The sequence below is a fragment of the Galeopterus variegatus genome, unplaced genomic scaffold (assembly GCF_000696425.1).
Source record: "Galeopterus variegatus unplaced genomic scaffold, G_variegatus-3.0.2 Scaffold5037, whole genome shotgun sequence".
In the NCBI taxonomy this organism is placed as follows: Eukaryota; Metazoa; Chordata; class Mammalia; order Dermoptera; family Cynocephalidae; genus Galeopterus; species Galeopterus variegatus.
The window spans coordinates 67,051-72,824 of record NW_007731148.1 but is presented as its reverse complement, the minus strand read 5'-3'; positions in this window follow the sequence as shown (position 1 = coordinate 72,824).

Genomic DNA, 5,774 nt, shown 5'->3' with positions numbered 1-5,774 from the left:
CAGATGCTTCTTCTGTCACTCTGGAATGGGCTTTGTGGAGAGAGACATCCTCTTCTTTTCTTTGGTCTCTGCTGGTGACTCTTCTTGTGTCAATGCACTCCAGTGGCTGGTGGACCATCTGCATGGAGGTTGGGATGTATAGCCACTTTTGTGGCAGCCATGGTTATTGTGGTGGCTGCGGTGGGCCACCCACATGGAGGCAATGTTTTTGGCATGCTCCTTGGTGCTGGTGGTGTGCCTGGTTGTGGGGGGGGGGGTCTGGTCCCCAGCTTAATGCCCTGGGCCCCTGAATGGGGGCCTGACTGAACATCTTTTAATGATCACTCTCACTTTAAAAAAATATTTCTGTGATCATAAGTCTGTATGTGTTAGAACATTTCTTCTGGACTAAATTATGTTTAGAATTACTATAGGCATACAACAAACCAAAATCACAGTAATACATTACAGATTTGGACAAAATTATTAAACACAAAAAGGTAAATTTTACTGAAAATATACCTTTTAATGAATGGATGGGGCTCTTTTTAACATTTTTAATTGGCTCATGTATCCATGGATAAATTCATTGAACTAAATCAGCAGACATTTATTGAAAATGTACAAAAACCAAATGCTGCTCTTGTCAATGGAGATGTAAAATATAAGTATGCAAAAATCTCAGTCCTAAATTCTATTTCTATTTTTCTTTTTTATGGATGTCATCAGTGAGAAACCTCATTCACATAAATAAAAGATTTTAATAAAAGGAGTTTTTAAAATAGAATTTTTACACAATTCTTTAAGCCCCTTCATAATTACATGCAAAAAATAATGATCTATCATTAAAAATTACTTTTAATGATCCCCAGACTTGCAACTTAATTAGACTCTTATTTATTTTGATTGAAAGCAAATAATTATAAATCACCAGATTTGCAAAATATTTGTTATTCTGTCTTTATAGCCATTCATTTCCTTGTTTTCTTAGATTTATTTCTAACAATATTTTTCTGAGATTTGTCTAATGATCATGAAGTGTGCCTTTACTCTGTCACTTAGAGACATCGTCTTTAACCCTGAAGAATACAGTAAACAGTGGAAAAGAAAGAAATGCTCCAACCTGCTTGACCATTCTCCTTAGAAGCCCACTTGGATCTGCTTACTCCGGCCATTGGTACTATCTAATGATGGCTATACGTAGGCACCTTGGCCATGTTGTCTGTGTTCTGACACTTGCTGGTTCCCCAGGGTTCATTATAGGGGTAAGATTACCCCCACCTTGTGATAATGCCATAAGCCATGCTGACTTTCAGTCCTTGGTGCTAAGAACTTAGATATTCGGTCTTACCAAAGATGATATCTATTTAATTCCTGGGCAGGTATTTTCTAGGCACACTCATAGGTATTTCTATTTATCTGGTTTCATCTACATAGTATCTCATAGGAATTTGTTTTATTTGTGTGTGTGCTGATGCACATTCCTCCTAATTTTTATGTTTCCTTGGCTATTTTGATGGTGAAAAGAAAGGAAATTCAACGTGAGAATAAAAATAGAGAAGAGGATAATAATCTTGAAATCAAGATTTCTTTCCTTTGTGATGCTTTCTTTATCATTAGTTAAATTCATACAAATACCACAGGTTTTTCTTTTTGATTGTCTATTCTGGACTAATTCTGTTCCATTACTTTGGTTTATCAATTCTTGGCCACTAGCATGATAATTTCATTTTTATAGTTTAAAATATGTTATTATATTACAGCTGGTCCTTATTAGCCTTTGTTAAAAATAACTCATAGTAAAATAAATTTTGAGAAAAAAGAATAAAGTGGGAGGAATTACTCTCCTTGATATTAAGGATTACTCTATAAGTACAGTGATAAAGACAGGACATTACCGGTGGAGGGACAGACACACAGGTCAGTGCAACAGAAAAAGGGGCCCATAAACAGATCCACACATATATGCTCAAATGATTTTTGACAAAGTTTAAAAAGAAATTGTCATAGTCCCATTTGTCTATTTTTTGTTTTGGTTACTTATTCTTTAAAAGAATTCTTTTTGTTGTTCTTGTTTTTTGGTTTTGGTGAGGGTTTTTTGTTTATTTTTGGTGGCTGGTTGGCACCAGGATCTGAACCCTTGACTTTGGTGTTACAAGGCTGTGTTCTAACCAACCAAGCTAACTGGTTAGCCTAGAAGTCATCTTCACAAACATTTTCCCAGACCAATGTCTTGAAGCATTTTTTCTATGTTTTCTTCTACTAGTTTTATAATTTAGGGTCTTACATTTAAGTCTCTAATCTATTTTGAGTTGATTTTTGTATATGGTAATGGATAGGGGTCTAGTTTCATTCTTTTGCATAACCAGTGTTCCCAGAACCATTTATTTGAGAGGCTGTCCTTTCCTCAATGTATGTTCCTGGCACCTTTGTTGAAAATCAGTTGGCTGTAGGTACATGGATTTATTTCTGGGTTCTCTATTCTGTCCCATTGGTCTGTGTGTCCGTTTGTATGCCAGTAACATGCTACTTTAATTACTATAGCTTTGTAATATATTCTGAAATCAGGTAGTGTAAAGCCTCTAGTTTATTCATTTTGGCTCAAGATTGCTTTGGCTGTTCAGGGTCTTTTGTTATTCCAAATGAATTCAAAAAATTTTTTCTATATCTGTGAAGAATGCCATCGGTATTTTGGTAGGAGTTGCATTGAATCGGTATAGATTGCTTTGGGTAGTATGGTCATTTTGACAGTATTAGTTCTTCCAATCCATTAACATGGAATGTATTTCCATTTTTTGTGTCCTCTTTAATTTCTTTCATCAGTGTTTTGTAGTTTTTATTGTAAGATCTTTCACTCTTGTTTAAATTTATTCCTAGGAGTTTTTTTGTAGCTATTGTAAATGGATAGCTTTTTAAAATTTCTTTTGCAGCTGGTTTGTTGTTGATATATGGAAATGCTACTGATTTTGTATGTTGATTTTTTATTCTACAATTTTACTGAATTTGTTTATCAGTTCTAAGAGTTTTTTTCTGTAGTCTTTAGGTTTTTCTATATGTAAGATCATGTTGTCTGCAAACAGGGACAATTTGACTTCCTCTTTTCCTACACTGAACCAAGATCCTTCTGCAAAAAAAGGAAACAATCAACAGAGTGAAGAGGCAACCTGAAGAATGGGAAAAAATATTTGCAAACCTTTCATCCAACAAGGCATTAATATCCAAAATATACAAGGAATGCGAACAATTGTATGGCAAAAAACCAAATAATGTGATTAAAAAATGGGCAAGTGAGCTGAATAGACATTTCTCAAAAGAGGACATACAAATGCCCAACAGGTATGTAAAAAATTCTCAACATCACTAATCATCAGGGAAATGCAAAGCAAAACCATAATGAGATATCATCTCACCCCAGTTAGACTGGCTATTATCAAAAAGACAGAAAATAACAAATGCTGGTGAGGATGCAGAGAAACGGGAACTCTCACACATTGTTGGTAGAAATGTAAATTAATACAGCTATTATGGAAAACAGCATGAATGTTCCTCAAAAATTAAAAATAGAACTACTTTATAACCCAGCAATCCCACTACTGGGTATATATCCAAAAGAAATGGAATCAACATATTAAAGAGACACCTGAACTCCCATGTTCTTTGCAGCACTATTCACAATAGTGAAGAGATGGAATCAACCTAAGTGTCCATCAATAGATAAATAGATTTTTTAAAAAATGTGATATATATACACACAATGGAATACTATTCAGCCATAAAAAAGAATGAAATCATGCCATTCACAGTAACATGGATGAACCTGGAAAACATTGTGTTAAGTGAAAAAAACAGGCACAGAAAGAAAAATACTGCATGTTCTCACTCGTATGTGGGAGCTAAGGAATGTGAGCTCATAGAAGTAGAGAATAGAATTGAGAGTACTAGAGGCTGGGAAATGTAGGGGGAGGAGGAATAGAGAGAGGTTGGTTAATGGGTACAGAATTATAGCTAGATAGGAAGAATAAGCTCTAGTATTCTATAGTAGCACTAGGTGTCTATAATTAACAATAATTTATTGTGTATTTTCAAAAGGCTAAGATAGAGGACTTAAAATGTTCTCATCATAAAGAAGTGATAAATGTTTGCAATGATGGATATACTTGTTAGCCTGATTTGATAATCACACAGTGTATATATGTATAGAAATATTACTCTGTACCTTACAAATATGTACAATTAAAAATAAAATTAAAGAGACAATTGAAAGGAAGAACAGCCTTTTCAATAAATGGCATTCAAGCAATTGGTCATTCATAGGCAAAGAAAATAAACCTCAATTTAAGTCTCACACCTTATACAAAAATCAACATAAATGAATCACATACTTAAATGTAATATTTTAAAATATAGAAAATTCAGAAAAAAAAATTAGAAAATCATTGGGACTTATGATTAGGTAAAGGAGTCTTAGAGTTGATGCCAAAAGCAAGAAAAGAAAACATTCATAAAAGAAAAAAAATCATTAAATTGGACCTTTTGAAAATTAAAAATTTTACTCTGTGAAAGACCCTATTAAGAGAGTGAAAAATCAAACTGTAGAGTTGGAGAAAATATTTGCAACCAATATTCAACAAAATACTTGTACCTAGATAATATAAAAAGCTAACAAACTCAACAGTAAAAATAAACAAACAATTCAATTAAAAAATGTCAAAAGACATGAACAGATATTTTCCCAAAGAGGATCTACATACAGAATGATAAACACATGAAAATATGTTCAACAACATCAGCCATTAGGGAACTGCAAATTAAAACAATAATGAGATACCACTACAAATTTATCAGAATGACTAAAATAAAAAATAATGATAATATCAAATGCTGATAAACATACAGAGAAACCAGATTGCTCATTCATGATGATGGGAAAGTAAAATGGTAGCCACTCTGGAAAGCTTTGACATTTTCTTTTAAAATTAAACATGCACATACTATAAGTCCTAGCAATCATTTTCTTGAACATTTATCCCCCCAAAATGAAAACTTACATTCACTGGAAACCTGTACATCAGTGTTCATAGCAGCTTTATTCATAATAGCCGAAACCTGGAAACAACCCAAGTCATTCAATGGATAACGGTTATGAAGTTGGAGATGCAGGTTCTGAGATCTCCTGAGGGAACACTCTCATCAGGAACCCACAATAACTTCAAGCTCAAGTGGCAGAGTCACACTCACACTCAAAGTTCATTGCAATGTGAAAGTACACTCAGAGAGGTTGCGTGGGTATCTTCTAGTGACTGAAGAGAGCCACATGCATTCTTAGGGAAGAGTTTATATGTTGTTTTGGGATAGGGGGTGTTTCTCTATCTTAACTAAGGGAAAGAATATTCAAGAAAAAGGGGCAGGAAAAGGAGTTTGGGTGCCTTTTTGCTTGAGCAAGCACTTTTCTGAGAATCAAAGAACAGGGGTTTTTTGTACTTTGTGGTTTTGTTTCCTGCTTAGAAAACCACAAGGCTCTGAAGAAGGGCGAGCTGATCAGTAGGGTGGTTAAGACGTTGCTAGCTGGTGTCACTACGAACAGCCTCCCTGGGTCAAGTCCCTGTTCTATCCTGCTCAGTTACACAAGTTGTGGTACATCCATACCATGTAATGTTACTCAGCAATACAAAGGAACAAATTATTGATACACACAAAGATGGCTCTCAAGGCATGTAATGAGTGAAAAAAATTAATCTAAAAACATTACATACTTTATGATTCTATTAATAGAACATTTTTGAAATAACACAATT